Source organism: Myripristis murdjan, chromosome 2, assembly GCF_902150065.1.
Source record: "Myripristis murdjan chromosome 2, fMyrMur1.1, whole genome shotgun sequence".
In the NCBI taxonomy this organism is placed as follows: domain Eukaryota; kingdom Metazoa; phylum Chordata; class Actinopteri; order Holocentriformes; family Holocentridae; genus Myripristis; species Myripristis murdjan.
The window spans coordinates 8,350,351-8,378,028 of NC_043981.1; the positions used below are offsets into that span (position 1 = coordinate 8,350,351).

At 41.7% G+C, this 27,678-nt stretch overlaps 1 protein-coding gene across 2 annotated transcripts in view; it reads right to left on the reverse strand.

Annotated features, from left to right (window-relative positions):
- LOC115372394 (uncharacterized) overlaps nucleotides 1-26,650 on the reverse strand; it is an 87,316-nt gene extending 60,666 nt beyond the window's left edge. The window contains exons 1-2 of one of the 2 annotated variants that reach the window (XM_030070271.1): nucleotides 26,455-26,650; nucleotides 26,152-26,274 (exon numbers count right to left, since the gene is read on the reverse strand). The gene's annotated coding sequence lies outside the window, so the exon portion shown is untranslated. Of the gene's footprint in view, nucleotides 1-26,151; nucleotides 26,287-26,454 lie in introns of both variants that reach the window. The other variant, XM_030070262.1, reaches the window with a different exon arrangement.
- Between the last annotated feature and the right edge of the window lie 1,028 nt (nucleotides 26,651-27,678).

The window sequence follows — 27,678 nt, forward strand, 5'->3', positions numbered from 1 at the left end:
GGAAGTTAGTTGAGCTTTTGGTCCACAATCGAATAAAACGTGCAACGCAAAGGCAGGTTTTGGCGTTAATGCCTTGATCCATGACCGAATCAAATCAAAAGGCCGTGTAGCTACTTTTAGGCCTTCCCTCTTGGCAGTCAGCAGCAATAAGTGGTTCAGCAGTAAGGCTCTACACCAGACTGGCACCCTGTCTGGATAATGTACGCACTCGGATATCAAGGTGTCTTGTACAATGAAAAACAGGAGATCTCCCATGGGTTGTTCTGGACTCAAAGAAAGTCTTACTCATTTATACACTGACTGTCTCACTTTGCCTCAATAGTTCCCTGTGATAAATGAATCAGACTGTGTGTCAGTTTTTCTTCAGTTAATTATGTGCTTTTTGGTTGAATCCTATGAATTAATCATCTAATTAAATGCAAATTACTAAGCAAAGACTTGGGAACTGACTGGTAACGGGTTGCGCTTTCATCCAGTGAGACTTTTCTCTTTTTTTTTGTTTATTAGAAGTGGCTGGTAGAGAAAGGCAAGCGGGGAGAGAGGGAATCGTGATATGAGCTCTGGCAAAATGAGCTCGCCACGGGGTGCTCTGTTTTCCAAAACTGGTTGTTGACCTCCATCTTATAGGGTGAGACTGAGTAACAAGCTCCCTGGAGAACAGCACCTGAAAATACATCTGTTTAATGTTTGTCTTTTATCTTTAGAGGCAGGAACGGGGGTGGATTCTGCACCTTTTGTTTTGGTTACTCATTAATTTGAATCTGTGCTTGCCTTAAAAGAGAAATCAGTTGCACTTTGACCTGTCTTTGATTTGCCCAAAATACATTCATTATTGCAAACATTTTGTGTTCCCCTGTGCTCGGTGGAGCAGTACTAAAAATTTCATCACTGCATGCAGACTGCACTTACTCATTTTTGCCAAAATGGAGAAACAAATGACTTTTTAAAAATGTTATTTATATAGCTTTTCTGTGGCTTTAGATACTGTGGAGCGGATTGGGGGGGGGAAGCAAATATGGATTATGAAAAGAGATGACGCATTACAAAATTTGGGAGGCAGATTGGAGCCCAGCGTTCAAGGCAAACACCTTTGTCCGCTGACCTTGCAGGGCAGCCAAAGGCTTTATTTAAAAGGCTTTTCTTTCTTGGCGGTGACTGAGTTCAGGATGGTACCAAAACTAACAGAACAAGCCAGAACGTGACCTTTGAAATCCAGAAATGTTGCTGAGTCATTGGTGGTGATAAAAAAAAACAAAAAAATCAAACCTCTGCAGTCACTCCATTTTGTGGTCAGTTTGTGCTGTGGGACATTCTGAATCTTTGTTATTACGCCTAAGATGACAATAAGGTGTTTGAGGTTCTTGAGTCTCCCATCCATTTGAGAGGAACAAGTCCATTACAAAGAAAAGCCTAAGACAGAGGACGGGTGGGTCTTTTAAGTTTACTTGCCAAAACAGGACAGATTGAATAAGCTGTGTCCCAAGTCAGTGTCCCCCTCCTGAGAGACTGCTGACTACCTCCTATATTTAAAGGTTGCTAATCAGGGTGGCTGAAATTTCCCATATCACAGGGATTTCTCCCCAGTATGGACCTATGAGACTGAAGCAGCTGTGCCTTGTTAGTCGATAAGTAGTCCTACACAACAAAAGTACATTTGGAATTAAAAAAAAAAAAAAAAAAAACAGCTGCAACCTCTCTACTTTGTTTAAGTTTTAGCTTTGCTTGTCAGCTTTGGCTAAAAATTATGGCATCAGCGTACAGTTTCATTGTTTAGTTTTGCATTTATTTCATATGTGCGCTGACATTTGTATTATATTTGTAAGTAGCCTTCATTTTCCCTTTCATGTGCCGCCGCTGTAGCTTTCCAAAATGACTGTGCAAAATGGATTTTGGGATACAGAGAAAGCAAAGGCTTCACATCTGGGCTGGCACTTTGGATCAGGCCAACTTTGTTTGGCAACTTTCAATGCAACCTTTAAAAAGGAAATAACCAGGACTCCATAACCAGGGCCATGACTGCCTGCCTTTCAACTCAATCACTGTCACTCAGGCAACACTTTGCTTGTCTCGCTGGAAAAGAAAACAAAAGTGAGCTTCGCATACACACATGAAAAGCATTATTGTGGATTGGGCATGCACACAAAACTAATGATAAGCTCATCTGTGGTTGCCTTTTTAAGTGCAGGCTTCTCTGTATCTCTGCCACATGCCCACTCGCCTCTTCACCTTCACCCAGAGGGTTCAATAGTGAGTAGGCAGAGCACCATGCAAATATCCTGCTGATCCCTACCAGCTATGGACTGCTATTCTGTAGCTAAAGCTGCACTCTGATCTGATTTTCTCATGCAGATAAATAAAATCACATCACATTATCACTGCTGAACGGATCAAAAGCGCTACAGCAGTTTAAACACTCACCGGATTCAGTGCATGGATCCAATTGAATTATCTGCTTAGTATTATAATTGAAATAGTAATTATTGTTCAGCGAAATTACAGAGCACGATTCAGATGGATAATTTGCTAAATGATCTGGGCTATCCAGGTGCAGCACAGATGGCCTCACAAGTCAAACCTATCTATGGGTTAATACGGCATTTTCAAGCCTCATTCGATGCTCCAATCTGCTCTTAACCATGGTACTCGGTTTCCAGCAGGCAACATGAATTAAGTGGTTTCTCCCAACCTCTTAACCTTAATCGACAGAGAAGCTCAACAGAGAGAAAATCACTCTGCCCGGCAATGACCTCCTGCAGGGAAGAGAAAAGTGTGTGTTGGCGTACTTTCATATACACCCACATCGCATCAAACTAAATCTCATTCTCTCTCCCGCTTTTCCTGTCTCTCCCTCTCTCTCTCACACACACACACACACACACACACAACATGTGCCTTATGATGTAAAGCTTAATTAATAGATGGTAGATGTGAGAAACAGGGACTATGAGGGGAAAATAACATTCACCTTCTGAAGTCATATGAGCAAAATATCCAGTATCAGATAGATTCTTAAAGGAACCCACTCATGTGATACTGAGATAAACCTAAGCAGTTTAGATAGCACTGAAGACCGGGTTGCTTATCAATGCATATGTATAGCTGTGCTTGTTTATGTGTGGCAGCTTCTAGATAAGTTGCACGGCCTTATCTTCCGTTGCACTATCAAAGAATTCAAGCACAATTCAACACAGATTTAAGAAAGCATCTGGTTCCCCGTTATACTCAGCCCCTTAGGAAAACCATCTCTGCCTGCCTGCTTGCGTCGTTTTTTTCCCCCCACAGAAGGAGAGAGCATAAAATAAGAAGACATATGCGCTTTTATCAAAATCAAAGACAAAAAAACAGAACTTGTGAACTAGTGAATCTAGTGAGCCGCTCGTCTAATTAACATTAACCGCTTTATATCTCATTTGAAGATGAGCAGTTTCAAATTTGGTGTGGAGTAAATCGTCATAAATTTCAGAGGACGTGGACCCTTTCATCTAAGGCTAATGAAGTTAGTATGTAATGTCTGTGGAACTCTTTGACCCACACAACACGTTAAAGATTTGTGCTTTGTGGAAGTTTTGCTTCTTGGAGATGTCTTCATTCTCAACATGGCTGACAGTTTAATCCTTTTATGGAGTCGGGATGAATCCTCGTTTTTGACTGGCTAGAGGGTTCATGCTCAAATCGTGTGACGCACATGTAATCCGGCTCAAATAATCACTATTCTTAAGTCATAAGGTGGCCACAAAGGTTCCCACTAGGTAAGCATAGCAACAAACTGAAATGTCAGTGTTTACTTGATAACTAACTGGACCTCAGCCATTTTTACAATTCTGATTGCTCCAAACCTGTTGTGATTATTTTCCAGCAATAGACCATTTTCACAGCAGCTGTTTTGACACGAAATAGCGGGTAAACACATGTTACTAATGACATTAATTAAGGTTCTGTACCATGTAAGTGTAGCAGAGCCTTTCCAATGGGTGCAATGCCACTGGCCCGATGGCCCATTTTGCCATAATCCCAGTAGTCCGAAAAATGTCCCATTGGGCCAAAAGCCCATTAGCCCGACGGTCCGTTATACCGAAAACAAATGACAATTGCTCTGAAAATACACACTCTGGAGCTGTTAGAGTTTAGTGTCATGTTTTGCATGCCTGCCGAGAAATGCATCCGCCCCTGTTTACCCTAACCTTAACCTGAGGAAAGCCCTGCCTAATTTGAAACACATTTATGGAGTGGCTATTTTTCGGACTACTGGGGTTTCGGAATAATGGGTGTTTGTTTTCGGGATCACAGGCGGTCAGATTAATGGGCTTGTGGACCAATGGGACATTTTTCAGACTATTGGGGTTTTGGAACATTGGACCTTCAGACCAATGGCTTTTCCCCTTCCAGTGAACCAACAGGCACAACACCACAACACAGGCTCTGTTAAATGGAGCAGAAGCTTAATTAATATCATTAGTACCTGTATTTACCCTGCCACTGTAAAATAAAGGTCTATTAACACTTGCATACAATTCCAATACTGAGCTAGCTTACTGTAGATGTGCTGTATTTAATCCATTTTGCCACATGCAGACAACGGCGTGGCCCAAGTTGAGTAACTTATTTTTCAGAGTATACTGCTCCCCTAAACTAATCATCTCTCCCTGTTTTGTTGTTGTTATTGTTGGCAAGTTACCAACAATAAAAAGAAAAAAAAGTTTTTAATGATGTTGTGGATTATCCTTTACATAACTGGATCATAAATGTTCACTTGTTCCAAATTATTCCAAAGCACACCGTTCAGCCTGCAATGGACCTCTGTGTATTTGAGTGCTAATTGCCGTCCAACTTCAGTTTATGCTGCAGCCCATTAAAAACTAACTTTGCACTGAACCCAAATCTGTGTAAAGCCTGACATCTGGTGTTTGGTTACTTTTTAAGATGAAAAAATTGAAATGAGAGGCAGATTTTCTTTTGCATATTATGACCTTTTGAGCACTATCCCCAGCAAATTATCTCTAATCTGTGTAGCAACAACCCAAAGTGCCTGATAACCAATAACTAACGAACCCCCAATCTCATTTGTATTAATTAACTACCTGTAGAAGGCTTAAATGTGATGTTGGGAACCAAATTACCAAGTGTTGCATTTTGAGAATGACAGAGGAATCCAGGCGCTGAAGATAACTGGAGTTCACTGACTTCACCGGAGACATTTCCATTTCTGCCATCACCAAAGCCTCAGAGGCATGCTGTCATTTCCATATGAAATACATCTGGTTTGCTAAGGTTCACAAGCAAGTTAGAGCTTGGCATCCTCCTAAGGGTTGTTTGTTGCAAAAGCATTTGCGGTTTGAAACAGAAACATTAGATTGGATTAGACCCGTGGGATGCAAACACCATCGCAACAGGAGCAAATTGGGAACTGAATGAAAGAAAAATCAATTATGCCAAACCCTCTTATTAACAATTAGTGCTGGTGAAGGGGGGCTTTCTCTTGCTTTTGTTGTGGTTGATTGTTTTGAGAGTGGCATCCTAGGCAGCTGGGGCTGTTTGTCTTAGTATTGTCTTCCGTATTGATTGTCAGCGCCCAAAGGGAATCTTTACAAATACAATTTCTAACTCTCGCCACTTTCACAGAGGACAAACTGGAGTTTTTATCTAGCATCTCATATGATTCACATGGTTCACACGCTGCTGATGTCTGACTCACACAACATGAGGACAGAAGTGAACGTGATGTTTGTGCTGAAGCGTCTTGCATATGCTTCTGTACATGTGACTCATCTGAATAGCGCACAATATGCATTCTCCTGCTGTTCCTTTCTCCACGGTGTACACTGTCGCAAATACACTGATGAAGAGGAAACTTTGTTGATTCAATTAGTGCAGCGTGGTAGGCGGCGGCACAAGGACACCGACAGCAAAAAAAAGCAAGCCAGAAATGTGAGTGAATGATACATGCTATGTGAAAGCTGCTATTACACTAAATGTCAGTATTACTGTATTTTGAACTAACAATGATGCTGGGAGTATAGCATTTCAGAAATGACATGTTACTGAATAAGAAACATGTTAGAGTGCAAGCCTGACAGGGAACAATGCATTTTATGGTCACTTAGGTGCGATTTCACAAAGAATGGATTGCGGCTGCTGATACCACCATATGAATTCACATAATACATAGTGGTTATGATATTGCAGTGCAAACACGCCCATGCAACAAAGTATAAATGTTGCCCTTGTGCACCGGAGGTAGGCTCCACGTCATCCTTGATGTCATCATGTATAGCGAAAGTTGTCCAACCTGGCAACCTGTATCTGCCAATACTTCCAGTCTCAGTTAAGTCAAAAAGAGATATTCTCATTTGAAATATCTGCTCTTGAGAATCTCCGACGATGCCTTCACCTGGCTAAAAATGTTGCTGCCATGATCGTTGGAAAGTCTGGGCGTGCCTCCCCTTGTAAATGCGCTTCAGTTACCACCAACTCATTTAACTGTGTGTGGCTGTTAATGCTGGTCTTGGCGAATTGGACTGTTTTTGCAATGAGGCTCATTTGCAAAGAAAGGAACCAATTTTGCGCCAAATGTATGCATATTGCCCAATTTAAATACATGCAAATAGCGAAGGCGCACCATGACACTATTGGCTTGGCAGTGCTAGGGGTGCATTTCACCCTTTTTAAATTACACGGTTTCTTTTTGTCGCATTTGTGCGGGTTTAGTGGGGGAGAGTTTTCACTGCTTTCATCGTTATTCTGTGTATTAGAGCTCCTAATTAAAATCGCAGTGCAATGAAATTTTCAGCAATGAACATTACCAACTTGGCATTGTGCAAAGAACCTAAATAACTAAATTAATTTTTAAAAATTGAGAGGGTGGGAATCAATGATTTGCAAGTGTTAATTTAGGTCCACACCAGTCAGAGTTACTTTAACACTTTTATAGTTTTGAACAGCCACCCGATTGCCCTATCAGCTCTACGAGTGGACAAACAACTCTCCAATCAACACTTTAATTGTCACTAAACGCTAATTAAAACTGGAAATTTTGCAGTGTGAAAGCACAAATACGGTATGAAACTGCTACGCTCTTTTCCCTAAACTATAATTTGTTTATTTGCCAAAGGAGGATCTTGTATTAATTTTGAAAATAAAATAAAATCACATGGATATTAAAACAGAAACTGCTCCACACTTCAAAAATGAAGAGAACATTAACAGAGAGAAAAGCGAAATGTAGACATAAAATCCTGTGTGGTAATTAAATGCTGAAAAAGGTCAAGTAGGTCGGGGCGCATACTCCGGTTGCAGAGGAGGAAGAATATTTAAAAAAAAAAAAAAAAAAAAAAAAAATCCAAATAATAATGAATAATAGGCTAAGAGTGTGGAAGCAGAGCAGCCTTGTCAGGTCTTTTGGACCACTGCACACTTTGATTTTATCGTTCTTTCATTTTATCTTTTTTTCCTTCTGCTGGTGAAGCGCTGACCTTTCCTTTCAGTTTCCCCTGCTTATCATATCTCATCTCGCCTCTGATCTACTTTCATGTGACAGAGAAGGATCACACGGATCAACTTCGCTGTATACCCTTATAATAAAATCAAGTCCCAATCAGTAGTTTGAGTAAGCGGCAGCTTCAAAGTTAGGAACACAGTTCAGCTCACTTATCTGTGTAGAGGACATGTCTGCACTGGCTGATCCACCCGAGGGTCTGTGTGGGCCAAGCTGGGCGACCCCTTACATCCAATCACAGCTGGTGAGTGGCTGGTTGGGCAATGATGAGCAGCTGGCTCTGTCACATTAGCCGTGACCGTCTGTGACCCCAGGGTGGCTTGGCAGGCTGCTGCTTACCGAGGGGCCTGAGAGGCAGCTTGGTCGGGGGATCGAGGGGGAAATGAGCCGGAGAGGGCGCCGTCACCGACAGGACGCCGCTGGACTACAAGAAAGGGAGGGAAGCTCAGGCAGCCTCGCCTCAGCCCGGCCTGGCCTGCAGCCAACTGAGACAGATGCTTTATGTTGATTCTGTAACACAGATGCTCCAGGAGGGTTATTTATAAAAAGGTGCCCCGATCAGACTTGATTTTAAAAAATGTGGTATTTAGAAGTAAGAATTGTTTATAATCTTCAATGCAAAAATGTTCTAAAGTCTGTCTTGAGATGCGTACCTGTCCTTGTGGCGCTGTCAGCGCTGATAAAGTTGTGTGGGTGTAAAATTGTTGCTGTTAGGATTATAATCCCTCAGTATTATGTGCATGCTGCACTGCTTTGTAAAACAGTTACAGCCTTGATGTGAAGTCAGTTCAGATACAGAGGGATTTTTGTCACGAGGTGCTTTACACAGCAACAAAGGGCACAACAGATAAAAGAGCGTACGTGAGCGTGTGTGTGTGTGATCACTTGCATGCACAAAGTGAGGATATGAGAGAGTGAGAGATGTGGAGCAAAGATAAAACAAGTCCGCAGGGTCCTTCAGTCGTAAGAAGCTCAGCGGGGGAAGAAAGAAAAGCAAAGGCAATGGCTGTTATGGTGGGAGTTTAAGGTAAATTATAGGGTACACCACGTCCACACAGAATGATGAATATGATTTGGTAATTAATTTGTGCTGCAAATGAAGCCAGTGAGCAAAACCTAAACCTAGGGTAACATGATCAACTCCTGAATTAAGAAAAAGTTTAATATACAACCAGGTATTAGTGCAAAAGATCATTCGCCAAGCAGTTAATACTCAGCCTAATCCAAGATAGATCTTCGGGGGATCTGAGAGTCGGTGCCAAACTTTCCCATCCAAAGCCTTAAATCAATCAGAGAAATTTTCAAGATGGAAGGCAGAGGACGTGGAGATGCAGGATGGGAGCCCTAGAGAAACGGCAGCGAAGATCATTCCTTTAAGGGGAGCTCTGGTTCAGCGTTGCAAATTCAGGACGACAGCTCTATATGTATCCGAAATATGTAAATCCAAAACATGAACTGTGGATAGACAACGTGCCAGGGGAAAAGAATCAGCTGGAAAGTGATGTGATTAGAGCTGAAAAATGGATAACAGGGTGTTTCAAATCGTTTCCTTTATCAGGAGATCTGAGCCAATGCTGATCGAACGGGTTTCTGTCCACACCGGGTGTCAACGATCAGTCCTTTCACTCAGCACAAAGAGAATAAGATTAATTATTTTAAAGATTTCTGGATACTAACATCTGCATAGTCTGCTAACTGGATGGCAGAAGGAAGGAAGGCTTGGCCAAGTCAACATGATAACCCAAGACAGAGGCCGGGACGGACAGATGGCATGATGGAACATGTCAGCTAAACTGGTTTAGATTATTTATAGGAAGAGGAACTGAAGCTTGAAAAATGTTCCCCGTGATGAAAGTGAAGATGAAGGTCCAAGCCCCAGGGGCGGCCCCGCGCTGAGAGGAGAGAGGGAGAGGCAGAGGGTGTGAGAGGACAGGAAGTGGACAGAGCGAGAAAACAGGCAGGAAGATGGAGTGAGAGACCGAGGGAGTGGAAGTGAGAAGATCGAGGAGAATTCATACTGAGGCAGAAAGTGGTCTGGTTCGGATTTTTTCCACATATGGGGCAAATTTTTTGTTTTGTAACCATTAGTTTTATTTCCATTCATCTAGTTTTATGTGAATTTGTATTTTCGAATTGTTTTTTATCCAAAGAAACGTGATACAACAGGGACTTCTGGCACGTATCTCTGCAAACATGCCGGCAGACGAGAACATGTCGCGTGTGGTTGCAGTTTTGATGAAGCCATACAACTGAGTGAGAGCTACTCCTCAAAAGCAAAGAGGCATCAAATCCCTCCAGCTCACGAGCCGTCTGCTTGCTAGACCTGTGATTACATAACAGCCTACAGTCACACACACTTTCAAAACAATCCGCAGTTGATGGAAACGTGCGGCGATTTGCATTTTCTTTTGCCGAATTTTCACAAATGCACTTAAAATATGCAAAAAATTGGATTGAAACGGCTAATGCGAACAGCAAAGAGGATACACAAGCATTTTTCTTTTTCAAATTTGCTCTGGGAGAGAGGCTACGTGTATTGTACGCATATGCAAAAACAAACTTCACAGGTGCAAGACCACCAGGTACAACAAAGAAAGTCGAATCTGCACACTGTATTTCTCTTGATGAACAGGAAGCAGGGTGCCTGGTGTTTGGTGACAGGTGATGTCACCAGATGTTGTACACCATGGGCGGCGACATCACCGGCCAGCAAAGACAAAGCACTCTACTTTTCACCATTAGAGCGCTCTGATCTTCTCTCTCCGCTCTCTGCTCTTTAACAGGGCAGATGCATGTGAGCATTTTCATAATCAAGGAGGTACAACTGTCCAAAATCATCCTTTGGGTTCAATCAATATCACACCAATGAGTCCCACTAAGTCTGCAGGTCATACCACAACTTTATATCAGACTTAGCATCACTGCCGCGTGCCTGGGAAGGCATGCGCTCAAGGCCTGTTTCAAACACCAGCACGGCAGATGTTCCCCACATACATTACAGCCACTCAAAAGGGCACGCACAGCTGTTCCTCTGTAATATTCTCATCAAATGGGAGCCGGTTCAGTTCAAATGTTTTGGCTCCTTTGGTCTCGGAGCCATGTGATCACTTTCCAGAGCCTTAACTGTCAGTCATCGGTGGGCACTTTGCATCTTTGGCATCATCTGGGCTTGGGTAGCCCTTCTCAAGCTTCCGCTGCGCCTGTCCACCTGTCTGTCAAACATGAGACGTCGGACATAACGACTTGACATTTTTGACAAAAATTGGGGGGGATGATAGATTTGGCTTCATTTTCTTGCACTTAGAAAAATTACAGTAATTGCCTTGATGGAAGTGCTCTAACTAAAAGAGAAAATGTGGAACTTTGAAAGTTGCTAACTCCTACATCATTTCATGACATGAAATGCACTCTGCAAGAGGTGCTTGCATCATTTAAGGGGGATGGCATGTTTACATGATTTCAATAGCCTTGTGCATTGTTGTCATTGTATAACAAGCTGCTATGCAACTTCTTAAATTCTCCAAATCTAAAAAATTATCATCGATCTGTTTCAAACGCTCTTCATTTGCATGTTATTGAATTGAGTTAATGTGTAAAGATGAAGCTGAGAAAAGGCCCTAACAATGGAAACATATAGGAAGTTATTTATACTAAGCAATAAGCTCATATAGTACATATTCATGACCGGAGATAATACAAGTAGCACTGATCTGAACACTATACGATATGAGGCTGCTCAAGAAAAAAAAAATACAATCAGTTTGTCCGCTTGTAGATTCCTATCTAAGCGATCCAAATCAAATCTAAACATTTACAGTATTGTGCACTTTTCTTCGCCTGTCAGGAAGTCAGCTATGGTGATTCTTTCATATTTAGCTGTCTCGCCTGCCAATGAACTGTAAAATGGCAAGAATAAGTAAGTTTGTAATCCTGCGCGGCATAAAGGGAGCCTGGCAGTATCGCTGGTGAGTTAGCTGCACTTGGATGATTCATGTGTATCTGGAGACATATGCCGTTTCTATTTATGTCACGCAAACCAGAGCATCAACAGTCATTCTGAAAGCGTATCTGTCACTTTCTCAAATGGTGGACATCTCAATTTAAAGCTGAATCCATATAAAATATTAACTAGCGTGTGCGCGTGTGTGTGTGTGTGTATGTGTGTACCTATCTGCCTGTGTGGGTTACAAAATGAAACTAAGTTAATTTAGCGGTCTGTTGAGTAGTCCATTCTATTTCCCATCACATCCCAAGGTGACAGCGCAATACTCTATAATATACTTTCATGTTGTTTCAGCGAGAGAGCAGGAAGGGAAGGGATGGGGAGGGAGAGAGAGAGTAACTGAGACAAAGAGATGGCTGGTGTGTGCGCTCTGTCCTCTACTCATACACTATAGTGCCTTCTCCCGCAGGGCCCGCGATTACAGCCCCCCTAATCAGATTTGGTGAACGGGGACAAAAGCAGGCCTCCTATGTCGACCACCTTAATGCTGCAGCGGGGTGAGCCATCGCAGCCCCTCTTTGGACAGGCGGCTGAAATAACGGTGATCACTCCTGACAGCAGCGCATGAGTGGAGTCTGCACTCTCATTTGGCACGCCGCTTAAATGTCATTTCACCTTCGGCGCACGCTAAAAGGTGACAGGCTTCATCCCTCTTGCAGGGGACAGGTTGGCTGTGGCCGATGGACACCCGAATGCACCGATATGCGGCGCAAACCAATGAAGTGGCTCGCTCCTCTGAGTGACAGACCCCGAAATGAACAGATATGTTAATGATTTGTAATAAATCTCGTGGCTGCACGGCTTAATATTCAGATGCAGACTGTATAATTAGATATCTTTTGTGAAATTGTTATGGTAATGGGATAAAAGGATTGCACTAATAGCAATAACAGGTCCGGGTCCAGCATGTGGGCACGATTTGTGAATGAGAGCACGCTTGTATGAAAATGTAAGAGAAAAACATGTAAGAGTCTGTGCTTTTGCTTTGTACTTTTTTTTTCCTAGGCATGAAAGGAAAACCAACGGGCATAAAAAGAAAACACCTTGCTCTTTTCTATACCCTCAACTGCCTCCTAAAGCCAATAACTCCCACACTCCCACAGTGGGCAGGTCCTCTGCCTATGTGCATGTAAATCCAGCGGCAGCGGGCGAGGGGATGAGCACAATAATGGAAACAGCAGATGAAAAAGGACTTTAACTTTGAAGTAACTACATCACAATTACCAGAGCAGCTACACAGCGCAGTCGTATTAAGTTGAATGCCAACAGTATGTAACCGCTTTACAAGGGGCACTGACAGTCGCTACTTTTATGTGTCAGTTTTCAAAGCAACGTGAGGCAGCTAACTGAGCCGCAAAGAGGCCAAACGCTCGGTGCCCAAACTGCAGTTCCATCACACACACACGAAAAAAAGAAAATGCTAAATTATTTAATGCAAATATGACAGCACATTCTAAACCGCATCGGTAAAGAGAGCAGAAATTACAAAATCATACCTGGCCAACATGGACTGACCTACACTGAACAGGCTTGTTGCAACAGTAGCACTGCATCTACCAGTTATTTTCATTGTTTACTCGGTCAATTATTTTTTTAATCGACTGATTGATCATTTAATCGATACGATGTGATGTGACTCCAGCACAAACTAGAAGCGATGGAATCTGATATTGTCTGAAGAGTGGTCTGTGATGCTTTTTATCTACATGCTCATGGTTTTACGTTTTGAAAAAGGAGGACAAAAAAGGAAAACAATCTTTATCTCGAGAGCACCAAGGCAATCAAGGCTTCCAGGGCGCATTGGTTTCATTCATTCTTATTTAGTTAGTTTGTCTGTAGAAAAAGATGAATAGGATTCCTGCTTCCCATTTGCCAATAATACTGTCGTTAAAATATGTTAAACTGAGAAGATAAGAGCAGGATAATATCTTCAGTGTGAACTTTTACATTGCAATGCATCTGCACAGAGAAAGGAATGATGTGTGGGTTTCCTGGCTGGCATGTTAAACTGTAACATTAGACAGATGACAAGCGTAATGGGCTTTTTTATATTCCAATATATATATTTGCTACCAAACGAGGACTTGGACCACATGCCGAGATGTAATTGTCATTATCAACTGCTGTAATCTGTAAACTAGAAAGTGATTTTGGGAGCTTTTTCATTGCAGCTTAAAACGTGTTCGTTACCATGTCAACAAATGAAAACTTTCAGCAAAGCAGTCAGCATCGGCTTCATTGACTGAGTTTGATGCAGTCATTTTGAAGGTGTTTTCTCATTCTTCAGGCAAGGCAATGGAACCAGAGGCTCCAAATCACTTTGGTGCTCGATGTATGTTGCTCTCAAAACGTACAGGTGTATCTGTCATGGTATGAGAAGGCCACTTAACAGGTCCAAACGCTCGGATGCAAACGCTGTTCCCTCGAGATGTTTATGTTCGCCATTCGGCGGTGATAGTGCCCCCGTCCACACTACGAAGCAAATTCAAGAGTGCTGGTATGGAGACTTCGATTTTGTGGAACGCCTCTCGCATCCTCCTGCACCAGCATGTCCAAACATCACTGAACCCTTTATGTGAAGTTCAAGAGTGCCGCAGAAAGTAGATTTAGAGCTCCATCATCGCCCAGAGGACTGGAGGCTTTTCTCTTGTTGAAGAAAAAGGCCGGTGTCCTTCAACGCACAGCTCAGGATTTGTGTGACAGCTTAACAGGAAGAAATGGAGCTGCGCTGACGGCAAAGCCTGGCCCTGCTCCTTTCCTAGGTGCTTGACGTTCATATATACATGTGCAATTAGTTGTGTTTTTGTTATTTTGCCTAAGTGCCTGCACATTCCAGCCAGCTGCACAGAAGAATTTTTTCCCCCACTGTCAAACTTTATGAAGCTTTGAGGAAGTGCTACTCAGGATGCCAGCAGTGATGCCATCAGTTATTTGACTTTTGCATCATGAGCGGTTTATTTGTGAGCTTGCAATAAACTCAAGTGCAGTCTCTCTCCCTCTACCTCAGTGCATATTTATATATATAGACACATAAGCATTTTTTATATAATAAAAAATATACAATGCTCTGGCCCAGTGAGCACTGTCAGACAACTATCAGCTAAGTGACATGGATATACTGTCAAATCTTTTCCAGCACCTACCAAGTTTCATCACAGGAATAAAAGAAATATGTTTTGGCTTTTGGACAGTTTGATGCATATTCCTCTGCTTAACCTCTAACTGACTCAAAGAGCAATGAACATTTCTCATAGCGTTTCTTGTAGGTGATTGATTCGGCCGAGGAGGGAGACAATGAGATAAGGGGAGCAGTATCAATCATCATTTACAGAAGGTCATTGGTATGGACACTAAAACTGAAACAGTTCAGCTTTCTGTCCCATGTTCAGTCACAATGGGAGACTCGCAGCAAGAGATCCTGCAGTGATTAGCTCTGCACATTAATTAAGCTGACCTTCAGAATGGTCATAACTGTAATATAGGCATCTCGTAAGAATGCTTGAGTTGTTTTTTTTTTTAAACACACTCATAAAAATCCTCTTGATTATGACTATTTAATTAGTTTGACCTACAGTGCAAAACCGCAAATAAATGAATAAATAAATAATTAAATAACTTAAATAAAAATAAAGAGGCAGTGACTGATGGGTAATCAAATGGATGCTTGGCCAAGGAAGTGAGTTAAGAAAATTGCCATAAAAAAATCTCTTTCTATAAAACCACAGTGGCTTGCTCTTAACCCACATACAGTGCCATGCTTCCATCTCGTGTGTGCTGCACTGACAAGGGCTTGCTTCCCCATGAATGGTTTATTATGAGCGGTACATCGACAGAAATGCATTAGTGGAAGAGTTACTCTGTGATCCATACATTGAACTGTGCCGCACTTAATGCCCTTTTCTAGGAACCCTTTAATCTTGTGAAATTGATTAAACGCACTTAAATTGAGTGTAGCTCTTTCCATCAAGCGTCTTCAGAATAATGCTTGGCAGCATCATTTTACGACTTTTTCTTGATGTGCATAAACAACAGTGTGTTCAAAAACGCCGAAGCTGATACATACACACGGGTTTAGCTTAGAGAGTATGCTAAAATGTGTTCTCAGTAAAGTGTTTTCCTGGTATCACTGGGTGTAGAAAGCAAATGAACCTGAGAATCTGAAGTCCTTTCAATGCAATACATGTAAGAGTGGAGCGATCCAATCAGAACACAGAGGTTTTCTTTTCTCCCGCCCCCGTTTGATTGATGTTTGATAGTGAGGACTGCTGACAAAAAGCAGCCCGGGAAATTGCCGTCAAGCAGCCCTAATTTGATACACCAAATTTGAACTGGCACAACATGTTCGTTGATCAAAGAATCATTAAAGAAAAAACAAAGTCTGTTAATTTTGTATTGTTTTGACACATTTATATTAATTTGACAGCTAATCTGACCAGATAGCATGCTTTTATTATGAGTTTTTTTTTTTTTTTTAATTAAATTAAATTATAATCCCTGCAAAGACTTCCTGAAAATTTTCGTCTAACTCAGGCTCATCTGTTGTTTAAAAATGGATAAAACAGACAGTCTGAAGAGAGAATCAAATACTGTTCATAAAATTCATGATATATAGTCCAACCTTGACATAGACAAATACATATGTGCTGTGTTATGCATCATGCTGTTCTAATCCTTGTAATAGCAGCAATAACCAAGTTGAATGAACTATCCCAGCCTGATCATATGAATAATGTATCGTGCCTTAATTTACTTCACAGTCACACAACAACATTCACCAGTGCACGTACCTCTGATTGGCTGCGTGCTGCTCCCTCCTCCTCCTCCTCCTCCTCCTCCATCCGTCTCCTCTCGTGTTCACACTCACAGCCATGTTCACCTGTTTTTTTAGATTATAGAGCAAATATTCAACAAATCCTTTTTGCTGCTGGGCAGGCGATCAAATATTATATGCCATAAATGCGATCTTGTGAAAAAGAACTAATGAGTAATAAAGAGGAAAATGATCACATTTATATTTATTTTACCAATTTACATTTGAAGTTGATTAACTTTTTTTTTTTTTTTTTAAACAGAAATTTAGGTTACCTTTAAATTAATTTTCTCTTAACGTTTATGCACTGAGCCTGACGAGTCAAACCTTGGAAATGGTCAAGGTTAACCAGGTTAAACATTTTGTTCCTTAGTTCATTTCCCGAGTTCCCAGCACACAGCGTGTAAGCATGACACAGCACCTGCTCACTCCTCTCTGCCATCTCTTCATCATTGTCCTCATCATCACCTGCTGCAGGCTGCTGAAATCAATCAGTTACTTTAGCATTTTTTTTCCTTTTTTTGTGCTTTTTCTATCCACTTCAGCGTGTTACTGTTAATGAGTGTCAGATATTTCAGCTGTGATGGAAACTGCTACCTGCATCACAGACCGCACCAGCTGTGTGGCTGCAGCTCAGACGACAGACTCTTCTTCTTCTTCAGCTTCATGGTGGGTGACAAAATGTGTTTTAGGTGGTCCATTGCAGTGCCAACCCAGTCCTAAAGCCCCTCCTGTGCTGCTAGTTTTTGTTCCTGCTCTCCTCTAGCACACCTGACCCGATTAACACACCTTCATGCACACCCTGATTAGGTGGATCTGTTTCAACCAATCAGCATGAAGCCCTTAAATGGATCAGGTGTGAAAGAGTAGAGCTGAAACTAAAAATCTGCAGGACACCTATGTTGTCCCCGATAGGCTCAACAAACACCTCCACCAGCCTGGAGCTTCAGCGGGCATTAGGGAGCCAATAGTGAACATCCTCATATCAGCTCCACTGCTGCAAGCTTCCAAAGTGGGAGTTTTTAGCAAGAGAGCTAGGTCAGCGATGAAAACATTACCCCGCATCTCGTCGCAGCACCAGTAAGAATAACAGGATATAACAGGATATTTTCACTTTGCTGCACAGCCGGTTGGTTTTACCCGAGTCGAGACAATATTGTTTCTCTAGAAGGGGAACTAAAGCCCACCCTGCCCTTCTGGAATGTATTACTGTGGAAAATGCAGCCCATAAAACCATAAAACCATTTTACTGCAGTTATTGACTTTTAGGAACTTTTGAATTTTGTTGGATGATGAAGACGGTCTTAAGAATAATAATACAGAATAATAAGAGAATCCCTGTTTTTGTCGGTGAGGTATTCCTCTCGCCCTAGCAGTCAGGGTTTTAGCAGTGCACTCCACGGCGGAGGCAGGTACGTCTCATCAGATGGAAATCATTTAAAACATCACACACTCGGAAACCAAAACATGCAGCCGATTCCGACAACACGGCAGCTAGCCCATCATGGATCTGAATTTAGATATTTCACCCAGGCTGGATGCTTCCTTTATGATAGTCTTATGCATATTCATTAGCCTCGATATCCACCAGAAGGTTATTATCCATAAATGTCACTCTGTAATTAATTAATCCTGTCTGCTGGTTGCTCTCCCTGCCTCATTAATGAGCCAAGTCTAGCTGATTGTATTCATATTCATGTGTCCAAATATACAGCTCTATTTTGGATTCAGATGCCAGAATATTTCACTTCATTAGCGGGAGGAATCGCCGGAGGGCCGTTTGACATGCAGGATCTGTGTTTTGAGTTTCCTGTCAGCGGCGCGCGCGCACACACACACACACACACAGGATCCCCGTTTGTCTGTTTGGGTTGTTACAGTAATGAGGGAACACATGGCTCTGGAGTCAAAAGTGAGGGAATGTCTTGGTCGATAAGGCAAAGTTTACTCACAGTCGAATGAGAATCACCTTCGATGGGTAATGTGGTCCAAGGAGACAATTATGGGGGTAATTTTGTGCTGTTTAGCAAATTGATTTTTAAAGCTACCCCTGAGGCACATCTATTACTGTTGGTTTGAGTTTTAATAAAAATCCAATATGAATTTGCACAAAGCCGAGAGGAGTAACTCTGGCACATTGGGCTAATAGAGAAGAATACCACAGCTCATGAATGGCTTGCAAATAGTTTGACATTTAGCCCGCCATGCACTCAATTATTGGGTGAGAAATGTATCCTTTGGCTCTGTTCAGTTATACATGCCGCTTCCTGCAAATGGTAATCATCTATATAGGCTTTAAAAGGGCACTGTAACATATGTTTCACTGTTGCTTTACGTGGTCAGTGTGTGTGCGATTGGCAGGATGGATGGTGGGAGATTGTATCATAACTGGAAGCGCGTGATGAAGCCTCATTATCAGCTGCGTGGGAGGGTTCTTCAGTTGAAACACCGCAGCCCTTTTCACTCATTGTCACCCCGGGTAGCACCATCAGCTAAATTATAAAATGTAAAATGTAAATGTACACAATTGGATGGAGGACTCGCCTTATATGCGAGAGGCTGCTGATTTAAATGCCCTGCAGCAGCTCTGCTTTTACAACCCGACAGTCCCTGGTAGTTTGTTAAAGCCTTGCTCTGAGTTAACTGGACCGGTGGCTGCATTAGGTCTGAATATGAGGGAGAGACTTGGCTACCGATATGTGACAACACGGGAAAACCGGGGACATTATGGGGAATCGTTTTGTGTTTTTCATATAAAGTGGTTGCACCGACAAAGATTGGCTTTTAAATTGGATTAAATTGTGGTTTCATCAGTAAACGCTGTTGCTCCCAAACTATAAAAACTAGTTTAAAACCAAGCAAGATTCATTTCAAATGTTCTTTTAAATCTCAGTTTGTTTGTTTTTTTATTTTAAATGTAGAACTTTAATCCTGTAACTCCAAAATTGCAATATAGGTCAACTTTAAAACTGCTTGAAACTTATGTGGTTTAACTTTCAAGCTTGTTTGTCAAGTGAATGGAAATGAAATGAGGGAGCAAAGTGGCAGACACCAGCCCGGTTGGGTTTAATGATCATATTGTGTTGTCATTTTGTGTGTGTGTGTGTGTGTGGTGGGATCCTCCCTCCTCTGCCCTCCACCAGCTGAAACACTGCACTTTCCTCCTGATGATGTGCCGTCTGCTTCCTTGTCCTTCAAACTGGACTGAAAATGTTCCCTCAAGTCCACCGTGAGATTTTTCTCAAAAGACAGATTTGATTTTTTATCTGCTGATCCAGGACAACTTTGGGCAAAGCTGTTGGTTTACAAGCCTAAATATTGGGCCAGCGCAGTGGAGAGGTTCAACAATAATGTTCATCTAGGAGCTCAAACAATAAACTATTTGTTAGATTAAAATTTAACAGCCTTGAAAACTGTTTCTTGTTATATTGCCAGTTTTTGTCCCATGTTTGTGTCTCTCTTTTGTATCACTGTGAACTTGATTTAGATCATTTAAATATAGCTTAAATTAACATTAAACTTAAATCCAGGCTTGCTAATCTTAAACACAGTTTTACTAAACTTGGATTATCACTAATCTTACATCAAATTCTAATGTTGGTGTAGCTCACCCATAGATTATTGCAATTAGCTTTCTGATTAAAGCTTTAAAATGGTATGGGTCACAATACTAGGGGATAATAAATGATTTTTTTCAGTTATTTTCCACTGAATGCAATAAAGTGTATATTGATCAGACCTTTCTGATGTAAAAGCTTCTCTAAAGTCAGTTGAACCCCGGTTTATGGCTTTTTTTTTGCATGAGTGGCTAAACAACTAATGTCTTAAGCCTGTGTCCATCAGCATGCAATTCGCCACTTTCCTGATCCTGTGTTGTAATTCTGTGCATTGACTACCAAAACTGCCTTGCTGTGGAGCTGCCCTAGTCTCATATTCTGTATACACCCTCGGCCCATATTGATTTTTCTAACTCAACTTGCAAACACAAAAACAAGCTTTAACAAGCCTGTTGGGTGTTTCAGAAAACCTGAATGGTATTTTAAATTACTTTCAGTTATGATCATAGCCTGAAGTCACCAGCACTGTAAGATAACACTGCTTTTCTGAGTTTCAGAATACCATCTAAGATGTTTCAAGACACATTGGCACTGTCAGCAGATCAGCCCTGTCTCCTAAAAAATATGTGCCCGTGCAACTAAACGGCATTCTCAGTCATATTAAGAGGGAAACGTATTTTGGTGCGGATTCCATTTGTTAAGGACGTTTCCAATCAACATATCTTGGATATCCTGTTGGGTGGCATTTTAGCCAGTTTCATTAGCCTTCCTAACCTTACTTGGGTAAGATTAGGAAACGTTGCAACATAACATAATGTAACCTTTACTAAAAATCAACACTGTTCTCGCTTGACACAGGAACTGAACTTGGGACACTGAGTGAAAGTCATGTTGACTGACCACCCCGCCTCCGTCTTAACATGGACTTTGTTGCTTATTGTACCAGGTGCCTAATATAAACGTATTTATGACATGGCCACAAACAAACATAAGCCACAACAAAAATATGTTTCCCTTGAAATATTATTGAGTGCAGTTTAGCTGTATGAGAACATATTTTTTAGGAGAACAGGGCTGAAGCAGATCCACCTGCTGGGGACTATACAGGTTTGACCTTTACATTGTTTCCATATTCTCAGTGGAGTTTCATGTTATTATGTGTAATATGTGTTTAGCCTTATGTTGGAGTACTTACAGTACTCATCTGGTGTTGACCTTTGATCTTAAAATGATTTGACATTGCACTTAATGCACTTAACATTGTTTCTCTTAGAGTCAAAATGGACTAATATGAATATACATTCAGTGGCCACTTTATCAGGTCCACCTGTACAGTCTAACAAAGCTCAATGCAAAAGCTCTGCTATAAATCTTACTTTTTAGGAACAAAAAGAAAACCTGAGCATTATAGGCAGCAGAAAAGGAAACTTTACGACAGAACATTTGAATTGGACCATAGTGTACAGGTAGGCCTAATAAAGTGGCCACTGTGTTTATATAGTTGACTTACTGCATCTCGCCTTTATCATTTGTGATTATTTGCAGGTTGCTGTTTTTTTAACCACTTTCTTTTGCTATGTTGCATGTATTTTAAAGAACAAATTGCCCCTAAAACACTTCTGCATTAATGAAAACAGATCAGGGCAATGTGTCTTGTATTTTTCCTATTTTTGTGTATAAATGACAAAATGCAGACAATGTGACGTTATGTCAAAATAGTTCCAGTGCAGCTCCTTCTACCAAACCAATGAATTTGATTGCTGCAATCTGTTCTGCCATAATCCTAGATAAGCATTCATACAGAGGCCAAATTCAGATGTCAAAAGAGTGATGTACTAACCTACATTGTTAATTATAGAGGACATTACACTGTGTTGTCATAAATCCAGAGTACATAAATTTGCAGACAGCGGCGTTCATGAGCCGCCTAATCTGAATGCCACCCGCTAGAGTGTGAGCGTGTGGGTCTGCAACTTGGGTTATCAAATGGGCGACTCCCATCCAAGATGCTTCACTGAATTTGGCACCAACAGAGAGGGTTCAGGAGCTATTTCTGGCATCACAGCACTATCTACACTTAACAAAAGGCTAAAGGGATCGCTAGTTCAAACATGAACTGTATCATAAAATCGACATATAAACAATCTAAAGAACAAAAATGCCCGCAACCAAGATCCTAACAACCGGAGCAACTGTGCTACAAAGAAATCAGAGAAACCATGATAACAGCAAGCACTTACAAGCACACACTAACAAGCCAACACAACAATCAATATCCCACAAAAGATGCTACTAATGAACAGCTACTGTACTGCAACAATGCCGGTGACACCGCCATTATTCAGTGTTACCAGGAACTAACAAGCAACCACATCAGCCCCAGACAACGTGAACGTACCTTTGAATACATCGCTGACAAAAAAGGCAGCAGCATGTATTCTTCATTCAAGCAAACAGTTCACAGCGGCTCTCCAGGGCACCTACAGTTGTACTTTTGTGACCTCAGGATAATTCCTTCTTTTCTTGAGCCACTGGCTCACTGGCTGCCATTGTGGCTCCAAATAGAAAGTGCACCACCTGCTTTAAACTCTGTCCACTAGTGCCAAGTTCAACCGAGGTGGAGCTCAACAATTTTTCACTCCCGCTCCAGCCACACCTCTCCTAACAGGAAGTAACACGGAGGAAGTTGGGGGAGGACTGGAGTGGAGGGGGAGAGAGGGAAAGTGGAGGCCATATGGCACAGGCTATTTCTACTCCATCATCAAAAATGAACGTGCCCCATTGATGAAGTGACCTGCACGCCCGGCAAAAAATATGTGCCCATTAACCTGGAGCTGATTATATGAATGAACAACATTACAAGTTAGAAAAGAGCAGCCACTGTAAGGGTGGCAACATCAGTTTCTGTGTCATGGAGGAAAGTAGCAGGTAGGAGAGGACAGGAGTGTTTTTTTTTTTGGAACTTTGGGATCCACCTCTCAGCATCCAACATCCAGGGGGCGTACGTCTGTGTTGCCAGCTTCAACCTGTCCTCCTTTGCTGCCAGTTCAGTGCACCACAACATTTTCCTTTCAAATGCCCCAGAAAATCTCCACTCCTGAACTCTCTCCCCTAACAAAACACACCAACTGTACCAACATGGTTATTTCTGACCTTTGATCCTGACAAATTATGTCTACAAGTAGCTAAACCGACTGAATTTGCCGATTGTTACTTGTTACTAGTGCCAAAGGTAGTGTGGTTCATGCAGTTTCTCTTTCACACCATGAGCCACGATGTTCTCGGCATAGGTGATTTCTTATTCTTTTCTTTTGAATGAAAGATTCAATGTCTGTATAAATGGACTGCCTCGGGTGTGCTAAGATATTAATATTCATATGTATGCAGATGCCACTGTTATTAAGAGGTGATGAAGGCCGTAAAGTACTTTTAATACCTTGATGTTGTGGCCGACTTTGACTTGTCCTTCAAAAACCAAGTTAAAACTGTCTGCAGAAATGTGGGACTTTGTTTGAATAATCTAGCTTCTCTGATTTGCTCCTCATTTCTCATGCGGAATTACAGCTTGGTCTCAGGGGGGTGTAACAATCCCCAAACGCCTATATATTCAATGTAAACAAAGTCTGGAAGTACCAGATAGAAAAGGAATTACTATCATTGCCCCATTTTAAAAGGAATATACTCAGCTGACTGATGCTTTTTTGGATACTTGTCTCTATGTTAATTATGTGTTCAAGTATAATCGGCCCGGCACTTTTTGCTTCTAAAAGCTTTCTCTTTCTTTCCAGAGACAACGCCGGGGAGTCCAGAGCCACAGTGAGAGGCGACATTGTGGTATCATTCAGAAAGACAGACTCTGGCCAATCAGCTTCCTTTTTTCCCTTTTATTAAAGCGATTGTTAAATTGACCTCCACAACCAAACATAGGACTGTCTACAACTTTAAGTGTTTTCTAATTCAACAAGATGGCTTAAGATAATTAATGCAATCATGCCATTACCATTAATTGCATTTGTTATTGATTGGTATATGCTCATACTTTACTAATTGGTATATTGACTTGCTTTATATTTTATTAACTGTCTGCATTATAATGACTGCCTGTTTTGTCCGGGCAATGCAGATTTTGAATTGTGCATGATCATTTTTAAATAAAGAAAACTCTAAACTATGAACAAATGAGACGGGAAAGGTCCTCACCCACCCGCTGACTGAGATTTTGGGGGGATGACGGCACATCATCGATTGCCCCTTTAATTAGTGTTTTGGTTTGCCTCCACACACCACGACTCCCTCTCGCCCTCCAAGTTTCTTCCTCTCCAAACTTTGAGAATTTATCCTCTCCCCGTGTTCTCCTGATAGATGACCTTAGTGCCTCTTCCTGCTTCCTCCTGCTGATGTATTTGCTCCAAAACCATCTTTCTTTTTGCTGATGAAGTTGCCTTACCCCATAACAGTTGCCCTACACCTAGTCCTTGTCCTCCCCGTCCTTGATACACCAGCCTTAAAATATCCCGATGTCTGAGAGCTGACTGTGAACTGCTTCCCTTGGATTTCATTTTCATCCCGCTGATACAATAGGCGCCGCACTCTTAACTGTTGTGTAATGAGGTTTGATCGCAGAAAATGTTTTAGCCGCCTCAGACATCAGGCGGTAAACATCTTTTGTGTCAGTCCCTCTTTCTCAACTTACCATCTTGCACCAACATTCAAGAATCATACAGGATCCGTCGTAGAATAGGCAGAGACACCAGTTTCTCCACCGACAGCAGCCCCAATAGACCAGAATGCAATGCAGCCTCGAAGGCATGCTGTATTTTGAATAAACAGCGCCGCCATGATCATAGACACACCCCCACTTATACGAGCAACCTCTCACCTTTGTCTGAAAGCAAGGTCATGTCCCTCCTTTGTGGGCTGGCATTTTGGGAAGCAAATCACTGACTAGATAAGGCAGATTTAGGGAATGTAGGTACACAAAATAGGTAAATTATATGATATAACACACTGAAGAAAACAAACTCCTGTAGAGAAATACTTGTATTTACAGCTGAGGTTGAGTTAGGTATCTATAATTGTCAAAATGGGATGGTAAAAAATCTCTGTAGATCAGGCTTAAGTGAAAGAAATCCTGTATGCCTGAGAGGGTATTTGAGTACGCTGGACAATGAGACCATTATTTTGAAAGTTACATAACCCCAGTTTTGAACACTTACCTGAAATAACTGACCAAAACCTGCAAGCAGCAGAGGTCACTGACAGCCCAGATCGCTCAAAGTGAAATTCACCTATTGCATTGTTTGCTTTAAGCACCCTAATTACAGAGGCTTTCAAGTGTAAAACAATACAAATAATGAGCAATGCTATTACAATGAACTAATTATCTTTATTAGTTTATTGGGTATTTGCTGGGATAAAATCAGCTGAGCGTGATCTAATTCCGAGGACAGAAAACGCCGTGCGCAAATGAAATACTGAAACGGCTTTATCTGCTGCACTTGGATGTGTGCTTTCATCCAGCAGAAACAAAGACATTTTGCAGCTCAGTTGTAGTGTGCATGCACAGATTCATAATTATAAGTTCCCTTCAGCTCCAAGCGTTTGATGATAGCTCACAATGAAACGGTCCCGAATCACCACACACAGAAATGAAGTGACTTGCATTGTCCTGTGGCGGCGTGTTTATCTGCCACTGTATTGAATATCAAAAGGGTGTTCTCACCTGAGCATGACGGACCTCGTGTGCTCTCCCTTTTTGAAAGGCGCTGCATCTCTTTGAGAGAGTAACAAACTGAGGTAATTCAGGCCTATTCCCATGGAGAATCCTCTGTGTCCTTGAACACTAAGCCCACAGTGCAAACAGCCATAAAGCTCTCATTTGTCAAGTACAATCGTGCCTCAGTTCCCTCCAAAGCTCACCCAGGACAAAGAAGGAGACAGCTTGAAGAGTACTTTATAGCTTAATGGGCCAGATGCAGGTAGCAATATATAAACAAATTCCCTCTTAGTTTTGTTCATACCCTCTATTTTTTCTTATTTTGTTACACCCGCTGATTTCTGGGATTTAACTTTTCTTATGTTTGATTTTTTTTCTTAGGTGAGAGAAGATTTTACGAGTGGTCCAGAGCAGTCTTACTGTTGTCCGCAAATCAGTTGTCCAACATGTACAGAAACACATTTTAAAACTGTAGAGCATGAAAAACTGCATTAAACAAATATCTAAAAAGCCTAAAGTCTACAATGGTTATTAAAAATATGCTCTTTCCATGAATTAATTTATATCCAGTACCTCTGGTGGTTGCAACTATGCTGGTTTTGGGGCTTCAGAAACTGTCCTGTCCTGCTGCAGTCGTCACCATGGCGTGCTCTGCTCGGCCAGTGAGTTTTGCTGATCTGCTTTTTATTTCAGCAACTGCACGTCCCCCTGCCCAGACAACATTAACAACATCACAGTTTTTTTTTTGCCATTGTGGCTTTTTGTCTCTCCTGTAATGCCAGCACCGACACTGGAAAATGACATTTTCATTCTTTCTTTTTTTTCCTTTTTTTTTTTTTTTTTTTTTTGTTTAACTTGGTTCAGTTCGGTTCATACCTTTATTGACTGAAAAGGGGAACTCCGACTCGGCTCAGCACTCCCAAAACACACAATCACAATCAGCTCTGATTTCAGCCGCTGGACTTCTTCTTTTTCCTCCTGCAGCCTTGTTTGGTAGAAACTCCACCAAACAAGGCACAATTGTTGGGCATGTGCCAGAGTATTTTGCACGGGGCACAGCAGTGCGCCCTACGCAGCCTTCAGGGGGGCGTTGCTTTACACTAATAACAAATACTCAGACACCCACGTCCAGTGTGTGAACAGGTGGGTTTAATCATTCAGCACACCTGGGTGAGAGTAGCTCTGGATGGTTAACAGCATTTGGTGCACCTGGACGTGACTTCTCTTATTTTTTTTCTCTTAACAGAAAACTAAGAGAAAACATAGGAGAAATTTAAGAGAATGATTGCTGCGTCTGGCCCGATGTGTAGTTATTTTTAATGGGGAACATAGCACAGCTGCTTTGTATTTCTGAACAATTTATGGGTGCTCCCCTGCTCCTTGTTGTTAGAGCACAATGTTTCTTGTACAAGCTTCTCCAAAAGCCAATTTAAAAACCTTGAGTGGGTGACATGACCTCTTCCTGAATATATAATACATAACTCTGCATGTTTTAGAGGAAAAAAAATCTCTGCCGGGTAGCTCCACTTCCCTCTGGAGAATGGGGTTATATTGAGTTTGACAGACCTGAATGCAGCAGAAGTCATGTTATGGCACTTTCAGCTGCGGTTCCAAATGAATGAAGACTTGAGCATGTAATGGCTTTCATAGAAATGCTAAGTGATGTTTCTTTTCATGAACGCGGTGATAGAAATGCTTACAAATGTAACACTTCTTTGATAAACTAAATGTCCCCTGGACCGGGATACAGGAGTCAGCTGAAAAGCTACTGTAAACACATCTTATATGCATCAAAGCATGGCGCCCTGCCAAACACGGGGAATTTTTTCCACCTCCTCATCTACCGGCGCACATCTTGAGGAAATCATTTCCTATCACATCCTGATCTCAGGATTACCAACTGCATGAAAATATCTGCATCCATTCTTCATCAAACTGCAACCTGCAATGACGAAGCCGCTCCAGCGCTTTAAGATGCGGCATGCCAAAACAACATTTATCTTGGAGTAATAATCTGCAACTTTATCATGTAAATAAATGCATGTTTTTTTCATGATTCAACCTATGCCACGTTCATGAAAGCTTCCACATTTGCTGAAA